General features: G+C 37.5%; 1 long non-coding RNA gene across 3 annotated transcripts in view; it reads right to left on the reverse strand.

The window, feature by feature from the left end:
• LOC147573519 (uncharacterized) overlaps positions 1-13,050 on the reverse strand; it is a 212,039-nt gene that overhangs the window by 113,689 nt on the left and 85,300 nt on the right. For 2 of the 3 annotated variants that reach the window (XR_015244843.1, XR_015244844.1), the window contains exon 3: positions 6,989-7,094. The exons of the other annotated variant lie outside the window; for it this stretch is intronic. This is a non-coding gene — a long non-coding RNA (uncharacterized LOC147573519). The remainder of the gene's footprint in view (positions 1-6,988; positions 7,095-13,050) is intronic. 3 annotated transcript variants of the gene reach the window in all.

Consider the following 13,050-nt stretch of genomic DNA (forward strand, 5'->3'; position numbering starts at 1 on the left):
ATCTGAAATTGCCCATTCTGTAGTAAAAAATGGTCAAATATCAGCCAATTTCACACAGTTCAACCCAACATTTCCATAAAAATATGGGTAGCCATTAAAAAGGCAAAACTATGGGGCACCTGGGTGGCTCAGTCGGTTAAGCGTCCGACTTTGGCTCAGGTCATGTCCTCACAGCTCCTGAGTTTCAGCCCCACATTGGGCTCTGTGCTGACAGCTCAGAACCTGGAACTTGCTTCACATTCTGTGTCTCCCTCTCTCTCTCCCTCTGCCCTTCCCCCACTCATGCTCTGTCTCTCTCTCTCTCTCTCTCTCTCTCTCTCTCAAAAATAAATAAACATTTAAAAAAATTAAAAAGGCAAAACTAAAACATGATAGTAGCCAAAGAACATTATGCTTTAAAAAAAGGAAAAGAAAAAAGAAAAATTAGACATCTTTGTAAAAGGTGTATCATTTCTTACTTTAAGGGCCAGAGAAAAGGAAATATTAATTTTCTTCATGCAATAATTCAGGGAGAAAGCAAACATTTTACTAGAAGACATCACAGGAATGGGACCAGAGAAGCAATCAGTGAACAAACATCCTGGCAAAAACTATAGCTGAAGAAAATATGTATGGGTGAAGAAACAAATACTATAGTAAACATAATGCTATGTTTTAATTACAGGCATATTACCCCCAAAATGGTAATTTATTAAAACATGAACTTGGCTTGATAAATAAGCAAAGTAGTGACTGGGTAATTCCTCTATTTATTATTTATTGAGCTAATAACAAAAGCACAAAGAAATGAGACAGAAGGCTTTAAAACCTATTGGAACCCTCTTTGTGGAATTGAGCCAATCAGATCTCCCAGGCAGTTCTAACTCATGATATAAAAGGCCCTCTAGAGCATTCGGATGGGCTTTTTAAAAATATACACAGCTGCTTGACACCAGGATGCCACTATGGTGTAGGTTAAATGGCTACCAACAGATACAAGCCCTCCAGCATTTTTTCATTCTTTAATTTTTTTCCATTCTTGGTCTAATGTTATCCCTAGAATGGAATGGGGGTTGCAGGGTGGGTTGGATTCTCCCTCCCCAAATATTCCCTTTGAATATTAACAAAGACTGAGTACTACAATTAAGGTACCAAAATATAGTAAAATCAAAGATTAAAAAGTAACCAGATGATTGTGGTCTGTTCTCAGAGCTCATCTTTATCTATCAGCAGCATGTGACACAGTGAGTTTCCCTTCTGCTTAAAGTACTGTCTTCATGTGGGTCCTGGCTCACCAGACTCTCCTGGTTTTATTTCGGTTTTTGCTGGCCTCCGCCCCTGTTTTCCCTGCTAGAGTTTCTTCCCCTTCCCAGCTTCTGTTACAGTTCTACAGAGCTCAGTCTGAAAACCTCTTCTCTCTATATATACACTTAGGGAATCTCTTCTGTGCCTGGGGCTTTAAATAGGACCCTAAACGTAGTTCTGCAGCCCCCACTCCTCCCCCAAGCTCCCAGGATGCATAGCACACTGCCCATTGCACACTTCTGCCAGCGTGGATAACAGGTATTTCAAAGTTAACATGGCCAAAACAACTCAAGATGCCCCTAGTCCCCTTACTGTCCCGTCTTCCCCAATTTAGCAATGAGACGACAAACTAGGGAGTCATTCTATCACAGCCTACATCCAATCTATCAGCAAGTTTTGTGACGTCTGTCTTGAGTATATCCTGAATTCCACCATTTGTCACCATCTCCCCAAGGAGATGGTGACACCCCCAATCCAAGGCAGTCTGGACTCTCACCCTGATGATCATAATAGCCTTGTACCTGTCCCCCTTTTCACTCCTACTCACCACCCACCCACCCCCCAGGTTACCTTTTCATTATTCAGATGAGAGTATTCCCCCAGCCCAATGGCCTCCCCCCACCTTTGGAACAAAGTGCAAACTCCCTCCTTCCAGACAAAGAAGTGTAAGTTACATTGAAGAACAATCTGGCAATGTCTAGTACACCTGAAAATCAGGACACCTTCTGAGCCAGCAATTCCAAATCCTGGCATTTCCCCCACAAAAAAAATCTTGCAAAGATTCTGTACAGAGATGTTCACTGCAGAACTGTTTCTAATAGTAAAAAAGTATAAAATACATAATTGTCTATCAGTAGAATAATTGAAAAATAAGTTGTTTTTTTCAATCAGATGATAGAATGCTATGTACCAGTTAAAATAAATAAATTAGATCTACGAGTACAGTGACAAAATCTAATTTTTTTATTTTTTATTTCAGGGAGAGATAGAGAGTTGAGGGAGAGTACAGAGGGAGAGAGAGAGGGGGAGGGAGAGGGATTCTTCAGCAAGCTCCACGCTCAGTGTGGAGCCCAATGTAGGACTTAATCCCACAATCCTGGGATCATTACCTGAGCCAAAATCAAGAGTTGGACATTGTACCGACTAAGCCATGAAGGTGCCCCAGAATCTGACAGTATTCCAGCCCCAACATACTTCCTTTCCCTTTTGCCTCACATCTAGGCCAAGCTATAAGAAAGCCAGGGCAATCCCTCCCTTGGTGCTGGCAAGGAAGTTCAAATAAGCACCCCCTTCTGGAATCTTCCCTCAACCTCACCTCCTATCCACAACAAAAACCAGAGCCACCCCCACCCAGTGATTCTTTTTCACTCTAGACCAAATCCAAGGTCTTCTCCTTCTGGAAATATCCTTTTTTATCATTTCAATCTTTTCTTTATTTTTTCCAGCTTTATTGAGATGTAACTGACATATAACATTGTATTAAGTTTAAGGTGTAAAATGGGATTATTTGATACATTTATATATTGCAAAATGATTACCACCATAACATAAGCTAACACCTCCATCCCATCACATAACTACCATTTCTTTTTTGTGATGAGACTATTTAAGATCTCCTTGCTTAACAGCTATCAGGTATATAATACAGTATTATTCATTATAATCACCAAAAGTACCTTAGATAACTGAGCTTCCTAACTTATGACTGGAAGTTTGTATCCTTTCACCAATATCTTTCCATTTTCCCCAACTCTCCTCCCAGCCCCTGGTTAACAACCTGTTTCTCTGAGTTTGACTTTTTTAGATTCCACATATAAGTGAACACATACAATATTTGCCTCTCTCTGTCTGACTTAGTTCACTAGCATAATGCCTTCAAGTTTCACCCAAGTTGTCACAAATGGCAGGGTTTCCTTCTTTCTCAGGCTTTCCGACTTTCCTTCTTTTCCAGTGGGGGGGGGGGTGTGTAATAATATAATAAACTGTATTCTATACCCATTGGAACCTACATGTCAATATAGGAATCCCAATATTCATAAATTCCTGGGGAATGGTGGATCCAACAGGGAATGCTGGTATGCATATAAAACTCATATCAACCAGCTAAGCCTCAAAACCATAATGTTAACGGGGGGAGAAAACACGTGGCCAGATGGCTACTGCATAATACAATTTGTGTAATGATCTGTCCTAGTGATTTTTTTATTTGTTTTAAAGTCTATTTTATCTACTATTTATCTTTTTTTTTTGTATTTGCCTTATATATCTTTTATCATCCTTCTGTTTTCAATCTTTCTACATAATTAGGCTTTAAATGTGTCTCTTACAAATGGCTAATATCTGAAATAATTTTAAAATCCAGTCAAATAATCTTGGTCTTTCAGCTGTAACATTTACTCAATTTATATTTGTTGTAATTTTATATACAGATAGATTTATTTCTAAAATCTTGGTTTATGCTATCTGCCCTTTACTCTCTTTTCTTGTCTTTTTTCTTTTTTTAAGGAACACTTTTCTATCTTCTGATTTCCATTCTTTTCCTCTACTAGTTAGGTAATTATATACTCTACATTCTTTTATAAGTATCCCTAGATATTTTAAGATGTATAATTAACTTACCCAGTGCTAATTTGGTCCAGATCTTTACCCTCCTCTAGAATAATCCATGACCACAGATCACTTTAACCCTAATTGTCCCTCGCCCAGGCTTACAGGCTATTGTTGCCACATATTTTAATTCTCTCTTGTTTTTTGGTCCCCAAATCCTTATTATTATTATTTACACAATTATCTTTGTCCAAATTTAACCACATATTTACTGTCTTTGTTCTTCATTTCTTATTGTATCTCAGACTTTTATCTAGGATCTCTTTACTCTTGTCGAAAATATATCCAGTGCTGTTCAGTTGAAATGTAATGTGGGCCCATGTGTAATTTTAAATGTTCTGGTAGCCAAATTTAAAAAAAATAATTTAAACAAGGGAAATTAATTTTAATAAAACAAAAACAGCCCATGACAAATGTTTGACTTGATGCAGTTTTTCTTGGTGAAAACAAAAGCATCTAAGAATTACTTTTGCTCAACGATTACTTTGTTATTGCTAACAAATTAGCATGCCTCAATTTCCAAGATAAAACAAAAAAAGGATTCTCTTAGGAAGCTGCCACATTAATGGCCAGCTGGATGTGACCATAGTGAATGCTGAATTCTGAAGGATTCAGGATAACCTGACAACTGAGTTTTACTTATGCTAATCTATCTCATACCCACTGTCTTATTGGGCTTTTAAACTGTATTTCTTATTGTACAGATATTATATATCCTATGGACATTCCTCACATTCTCAGAGAAAACTTTCTAACATTAGAACTAAAGCTTTTAGAGCCTAAATGTCCATCAACTGATGAATGGATAAAGAAATTGTGGTTTACATACACAATGGAATACTACGTGGCAATGAGAAAGAATGAAATATGGCCTTTTGTAGCAACGTGGATGGAACTGGAGAGTGTGATGTTAAGTGAAATAAGCCATACAGAGAAAGACAGATACCATATGGTTTCACTCTTATGTGGATCCTGAGAAACTTAACAGAAACCCATGGGGGAGGGGAAGGAAAAAAAAAAAAAAAAAAAAAGAGGTTAGAGTGGGAGAGAGCCAAAGCATAAGAGACTGTTGAGAACTGAGAGCAAACTGAGGGTTGATGGGGGTGGGAGGGAGGGGAGGGTGGGTGATGGGTATTGAGGAGGGCACCTTTTGGGATGAGCACTGGGTGTTGCATGGAAACCAATTTGACAATAAATTTCATATATTGAAAAAAAAAAAAAAAAAAGAACTAAAGCTTTTAGCCCATTGGCAAGCTGAAGCCAGCCTGTACCAACTCACAACAACAAATTGTTAAATATCAGGAATCTTGTGAGTTAAACCACTGGTAGCTTAAAATTGGCCATGGTGAGAGTATTTACCCCTGCAGAAACAAGCACACACTACAGTTCAAGGCTTCCTTTTTTGAGAACATACCACTAAAACTAGCATTTAGAATTCACCTTTATTTACACTGCTGGTGTTCCATTTCATCATGAGACACACTGTTTTTTAAACTATAAGAGGGGCGCCTGGGTGGCGCAGTCGGTTGAGCGTCCGACTTCAGCCAGGTCACGATCTCGCGGTCCATGAGTTCGAGCCCCGCGTCGGGCTCTGGGCTGATGGCTCGGAGCCTGGAGCCTGTTTCCGATTCTGTGTCTCCCTCTCTCTCTGCCCCTCCCCCGTTCATGCTCTGTCTCTCTCTGTCCCAAAAATAAATAAACGTTGAAAAAAAAAATTTTTAAACTATAAGAAGTGACCCTATGACTAGATCATAAAATGAATGCAATGGGTCTCAAATAGCATTTTTGAGCAAAACAAAACAGATTAAGATTGATCATATCAGAGTTTATTATATTTGGTAAAGATAAATATCATTATTCTGTTTCAATTCTTTCTGTATGTATTTATATTTGTCTGTTGTGTATGTCCATGACTGTCTAGCTTTGGTTTGAATTACAAAATTGAAAGCCACTGTTACAAGGCTTAGTTTGGCAGGATATAAAATTGTAGTTATTTTCAAGAAGGCACTCAAAGTGTATACCCAAAACTCCATGAAGATGGGAAGTTGGTATAGAATAGGTACACTATTTCAATTCGGAAAGATATAAAAGGAGGCTGGTGGTGATGATGGCAGAACAATAAGGATGTACTTAATGCCACAGAAACGTACACTTCTACATGGTTAAAATCATCAATTTTATGTTACGTATATTTTACCACAATTTTTAAAAACTCATGAAAAACAGCAGAAATATTGATATTTTCTATCAACGATGTTTACATAATATTCACAATACTAGTAAACATTCTATTTCAGGACACATTATGTAAGTTGCAAAAATACATTAAAATCTTGTCACAGAAATTAATGCCTGAGCTCACATTATTTTTAAGAGAAATAAAAGTAATATAAATACCCCCAAGAACTTCTGGTTCATGATAATGAATTAGACTCCATATAAATATCCCAGAAGAAATATATATTCTTCTACCTAGAAATGTTACACTCTTCTGAATATAACAGAAGAAAAAGCACACAAAAAATGAATTGAATGAAACATTAAAGCATTTGAAAATTTTGAAAATTTGAAAACATTTTGGAGGAAACCAATTGGACAATAAATTTCATATATTAAAAAAAAGAAAACATTTTGGAGGATATAAAGTAAACAGGTAAAATCTAATTTATTGATTAAATGATTGATTAATTAATTTAAAAAGCCCGCCAATGCAGAGCAGTGCATGGCCTGGCATTCCAGCAAGAGGATGAAGTGGGAAATGTGGGAGCTTTCGTGTGGTTCCCAGGTCAGACGTGACATGAACTGAGGCCCCTGTCATGCTGGCTGATCAGAAGACTGTTTCCAGAATGAGAGACCAGTCATTCTGTTCCTCTCTCCCACAGAAGAGGCACCACTGCTACAGCATTTGCTCCATGCTGGAGCCCAGTCTCTTAAAGGACTGTAAGATTTTCTGTTTCATTGGAATGCCAGAAAAATATATATATATTTTTTTAATCCAAAATGCTAATACATGCTACAACATGGATGAACCTTAAAGACATATGTTAAGTGAAATAAGCTAAATACACAAGGACAAATATTGTAGGATTCTACTTACATGCAGAGCACTCAAATTCACAGAGATGGAAAGTAGAAAAGTGGTGGCCAGGGGCCGGGGGAAGGAGCCAATTGGGAGTTCTTGTTTAATGGGCACAGAGTTTCAGCTGGAAAGAGGGAAAAACTTTGGTGATGATGGTTAGACACCAATGTGAATGTACCTAATGCCACTCATCTGCACATGTAAAATAGCTAGAATGATAAATTTTATCCTATGTATGGCTTATCACAATAATAAAAATTAAAATCCGGCTATATGGTGTTTCCCAGAGATATATCTAAGAAAGAAAAGAAAGAAAGAAAGAAAGAAAGAAAGAAAGAAAGAAAGAAAGAAAGAAAGAAAGAAAGAAAGAAAGAAAGAAAGAAAAGGAAAGAAAGAAAGAAAGAAAGAAAGAAAGAAAGAAAGAAAGAAAAGAAAGAAAGAAAAGAAAGAAAGAAAAGAAAGAAAGAAAAGGAAAGAAAGAAAAGGAAAGAAAGAAAGAAAGAAAGAAAGAAGAAAAGAAAAAAGGAAGAAAGAAAGAAAGAAAGAAAGAAAAGAAGGAAGGAAGGAAGGAAGGAAGGAAGGAAGGAAGGAAGGAAGGAAGGAAAGAGCAGAAAAAAAAGGAAAACTTAAGGAAACCTAGAACAACAGTATTATAAGTAGACAAAACAGATATTAAGAGAAGCATTAGAAAGAAGCATCAAATTGGGGCTCAGTTGGTTAAGCATCTGACTTCGGCTTAGGTCATGATCTCCATGTTCACGGGTCTGAGCCCCATGTCGGGCTCTGTGCTGACAGCTCAGAGCCTGGAGCCTGCTTCTGATTCTGAGTCTCCCTCTCTCACTGCCCTCCCTCCACTCATACTGCCTCTCTGTCTCTCAAAAATAAATAAACATTTAAAAAAATTTTTAATAAAATAAAATACAGAAGCATCAAATAATAACAAAAAGAAAAATTAGCCAGGAAGGGATAACAAGTCTTAACTTGCTTATAGCTAACAATTCATATAGAAGTATATAAAATCTACAAAGCAAATATCATAATGAGATTTAAATCACCACTTTGAGAAATTAACAGATCAAGAAGATAAAAAATTTGGAATGACAGAAGATTCAAACATCATAAATAACAAGTCTGAAAGAATCGAAAGACATAGAAACTTGTACCTGACAATCACAGAAAACACATTATTTTCTACCAGCATGAAGTAGATAACAACAACAAAAAATACACCATATCACAAAGACAGTCTGAAAAAAATTATGTCAAATAAAGCATTCTAAACCACAATGCCATAAAATTGGATGCTCTCAACAAAAGATAGTCCCCAAAAGTGACCCATGAAGTCACAAGAATACAGATGAACAGGTTAGGTAATTCAAAACAATTTTTCAAGGACAACAAATAAAGCTGAATTAAACATGATTTTTAAAAATCTTCTCGAAAGCAGAGGCCAGCTAAAAAGAGAATGAAGAATTATTGAACCAAAATCTAAGAGGCTAGAACCTAGAGAAGTAACCCAGCATCGATACGCCTTTTATCTGGATGGCATTTAACAATTCATAGGATAAGAATACAAACACTTAGGTATAGTTATGAAACAAAGGAGAGAAAATGAAATCACAAGATCCACGCAGAGCAGAAAGTCATATAAGCAATCCTCCACTTTAAGCTGAGACAAGACCTCAAGACTTTGCTTCATCAGGATGATTCCAGGAACCTCAGGCCTTGATCTTGCTATGGTGGTCCTAAACTAGTAAGGTACCCAGACCACTGATAGAAGCAAACAAAAATTCTCTCTGGAAGATGATTCAATTATCCTGTATCTCAAAACTTTCCTACACTTACGTTTTCAAATGTAATGACCAGAATACAAAGAGAACTAAGCATACAAGGGAGGAAAGGGGCCTTATAAGAAAGAACCAGCAGAAAAGAGAGAGGAAGAGAATAGAAAGACTTCAACACTACAGTCTTAGATATTAGGGTTTTCATACTCAGACTATAAAATCACTATTTTTACTATGATCAAAGAAATAATAGAAAAACTTGAAAACGTCATTAGGGAGTTGCATCCTTTAAAAAGTGGCACCACGGAAGTGAAAAGAAATTGAATGGCAGTTGTACAACTGAAAAACAATAAGCAAAATCAAAAGTTCAATGGACAGATTTAACAGCAAATTACACACAGCTGAAGAGATCGTTGACAAACCAAAAGATAAGTCCCAAAAAAACTCTCCAAAACAAAGCATATAACATATATAAATTTCACCCATATATAAATATAGATGAAAAGGAACAAGACCCAGAGAATACAGTGAGAAAGTCTAATATGCATTTAATCAAAATTCCAGATAAGAGTATAGACAGAATAAGCAGAGGCAATATATGAAGATATAATGATTGAGAATTTCCTAGAACTTATGAAATTCACCAATCCATAACCTCACAAAGTTTAACAAAGCCCAAACAGAATACATATTTTTTAAATCCACATCCAGGTACATCATAGTGAAACTACAAAAAAAAATCAAAGAGAAAAAAATCTTAAAAGGAGCCAGAAAAAAGAAGACATTATCTTCAAAGGAGCAACAGCTAACCTGACTGCTAATATCTCAAGAGAAAATATGGATGCTAAGAGACAGCACAGTGATATCATCAATGTGCTGAAAGAAATAACCAGCAACCCACCATAATGGTATAAAGCCATTACATCTTCATATGTTGCCTCTGTTTACATCCAGGAAAAAAAAATAGTCTTCAAGAATACAGATGAACAGTAGAGAAAATTCTACTTACAGCAACAACAAAGATAAAATACGGAGGAATAGGTTTAACAAGAAATCTGTAAAGCCTATATAAGGAAATTGATAAAACACTCCTGAAAGACATAAAAGTATCCTTGAACAGATAGGAAGACACCCTTTCTAAGAACATCCTTTGTGGTTAGAAAGGATGGGAAAATATCATAAAGATGTCATTTCTACCTAAATTATTTTAGAACTTTAATGCAATCCCAGGAAAAAATAAATTAAAAAACAAAAACAAAAAACCCAGTGAGCTGGTTCTTATGGAAGTAGGCAAGATGACACTAACCTTGATACAAAAAAAAACTTAAAAAGTAAAAAAAAAAAAATTAGGAATATACTAAAAACGCAATGCTATAAGTAAAGCACAGAAAATTTTCAGGGCAGTGAAAATACTCTGTATGATTCAATAATAACGGATACATGTCATTACACATTTGTCCAAACCCAGAGAATGTACAACACCAAAAATGAACCCTAATGTAAACTATGAATTTTGGTTGATTATAATGTGTCAATGTAGCTTCATCAATGTAAAAATTGTACCATTCTTGTGGGGAATGTTGGGTAATGGAGGATGCTGTGCATGTGCAGAGTCAGGGGATATATGGGAAATCTCTGAACCTTCCTCTCAATTTTGCTGTGAATCTAAAACTGCTCTAAAAAACTAAAGTCTTTGAAAATAAGTAGAAGAGAAGAGAAGAAAGAAAGAAAGAGAAAGAAAGAAAGAGAAAGGGAGGAAGAAAGGGAGGAAGAAAGGGAGAAAGAAAGGGAGAAAGAAAAAGGAAAGGAAAGAAACAAAAAGAAAAGGAAAGGAACAGACAGACAAATGCTACCAGAAGGACTAGTGCTGCCAGATATTAAAATATACTATAAAGATTCTGTACTTAAGGTAGTATGGTACATATGAATAGATAGACCAGTGGTGTAGCACAGAAAGCTGGAAATAGACACAAATACACACAAAACTTTAGATATAATGAAGGTGGCGTTTCAAACCACTCCGTGGGCAAGATGGAGTTTATAATGAATGATACTATATATTATATATTATATATTATACATATCATATATTAATTCATGCATGGTTTTACCATAAACAAAGTCAACAGAATAAACTGGGGGAAAACATTTGCAATATACTACAGATAAAAGAGCAGTATCCCTATTATATAAAGATCTCTGAAAAATTGAGAGAAATGAGGCACCTGGATAGCTCAGTCATTTAAGTGTTTGACTCTTGATTTCAGCTCAGGTCATGATCTCATAGCTCATGAATTCGAGCCCCATGTTGGGCTCTGTGCTGACAGAGCTATGTTCCCTCTCTCTCTGCCCCTCTTCCATGTTCTTTCTCTGTCTCAAAAATAAATAAACATTGGGGCGCCTGGGTGGCGCAGTCGGTTAAGCATCCGACTTCAGCCAGGTCACGATCTCGCGGTCCGTGAGTTCGAGCCCCGCGTCAGGCTCTGGGCTGATGGTTCGGAGCCTGGAGCCTGTTTCCGATTCTGTGTCTCCCTCTCTCTCTGCCCCTCCCCCGTTCATGCTCTGTCTCTCTCTGTCCCAAAAATAAATAAACGTTGAAAAAAAAAATTTAAAAATAAATAAACATTAAAAAAATTGAGGGATGGGGCACCTGGGTGGCTTAGTGGGTTAAGCATCCAACTTCAGCTCAAGTCATAATCTCATGGCAAGTGGGTTCGAGCTCCGCATCGGGCTCTGTGCTGACAGCTTGGAGCCTGGAGCCTGCTTCAGATTCTGTGTCTCCCTCACTCTCTGCCCCTCCCCCACTTGTGCCTTCTCTCTCTCTCTCTCTCTCTCTCTCTCTCTCTCTCTCTCTCTCTGTCTCTCAAAAATAAATAAACATTAAAAAAAATTTTTTTGCAATCCCTATCAAAATAACACTAGCATTCTTCACAGAGCTAGAATAAACAATCCTAAAATTTGTATGGAACCAGAAAAAACCCCGAATAGCCGAAGCAATCTTGAAAAAGAAAACCAAAGTAGGAGGCATCACAATCCTGGCCTTCAAGCTGTATTACAAAGCTGTAATCATCAAGACAGTATGGTACTGGCACAAGAACACTCAGATTAATGGAACAGAATAGAGAACCCAGAAATGGACCCACAAACATGTGGCCAACTCATCTCTGACAAAGCAGGAAAAAATATCCAATGGAATAAAGACCGTCTCTTCAGCAAATGGTGCTGGGAAAACTAGACAGCGACATGCAGAAAAATGAACCTGGACCACTTTCTTACACCATACACAAAAATAAACTCAAAATGGATGAGAGACCTAAACATAAAGACAGGAAGCCATCAAAATCCTAGAGGAGAAAGCAGGCAAAAACTTCTTTGGCCTCGGCCGCAGCAACTTCTTACTCAACACATTTTCAGAGGCAAGGGAAACAAAAGTAAAAATGAACTATTGGACCTCATCAAAATAAAAAGCTTCTGCACAGCGAAGGAAACAATCAGCAAAACTAAAAGGCATTCCATCTCCAGTGGAATAGGAGAAGATATTTGCAAACGACGTATCAGATAAAGGGTTAGCATCCAAAATCTATAAAGAACTTATCAAACTCAACACCCAAAAAACAAATAATCTAGTGAAGAAATGGGCAAAAGACATGAATAGACACTTCTCCAAAGAAAACATCCAGATGGCCAATCGACACATGAAAAAATGTTCAACATCACTCATCATCAGGGAAATACAAATCAAAACCACAATGAGATACCACCTCACACCTGTCAGAATGGCTAACATTAACAACTCAGGTAACAACAGATGTTGGTGAGGATGTGGAGAAAGAGGATCTCTTTTGCACTGCTGGTGGGAATGCAAATTTGTGCAGCCACTCTGGAAAACAGTACGGAGGTTCCTCAAAAAATTAAAAATAGAACTACCTTATGACCCAGCAATTGCACTCTAGGTATTTATCCAAGGGATACAGGTATGCTGTTTTGAAGGGGCACATGAACCCCAATGTTTATACCAGCCATCAACAATAGCCAAAGTATGGAAAGAGCCCAAATGTCCATAGATGGATGAATGGATAAAGAAGATGTGGTATATATAAACAATGGAGTAGGGGCGCCTGGGTGGCGCAGTCAGTTAAGCGTCCGACTTCAGCCAGGTCACGATCTCGCGGTCTGTGAGTTCGAGCCCCGCGTCAGGCTCTGGGCTGATGGCTCAGAGCCTGGAGCCTGTTTCCAATTCTGTGTCTCCCTCTCTCTCTGCCCCTCCCCCGTTCATGCTCTGTCTCTCTCTGTCCC

Source organism: Puma concolor, chromosome E2 (assembly GCF_028749965.1).
Source record: "Puma concolor isolate L17-30 chromosome E2, mPumCon1.1.hap2, whole genome shotgun sequence".
In the NCBI taxonomy this organism is placed as follows: Eukaryota; Metazoa; Chordata; class Mammalia; order Carnivora; family Felidae; genus Puma; species Puma concolor.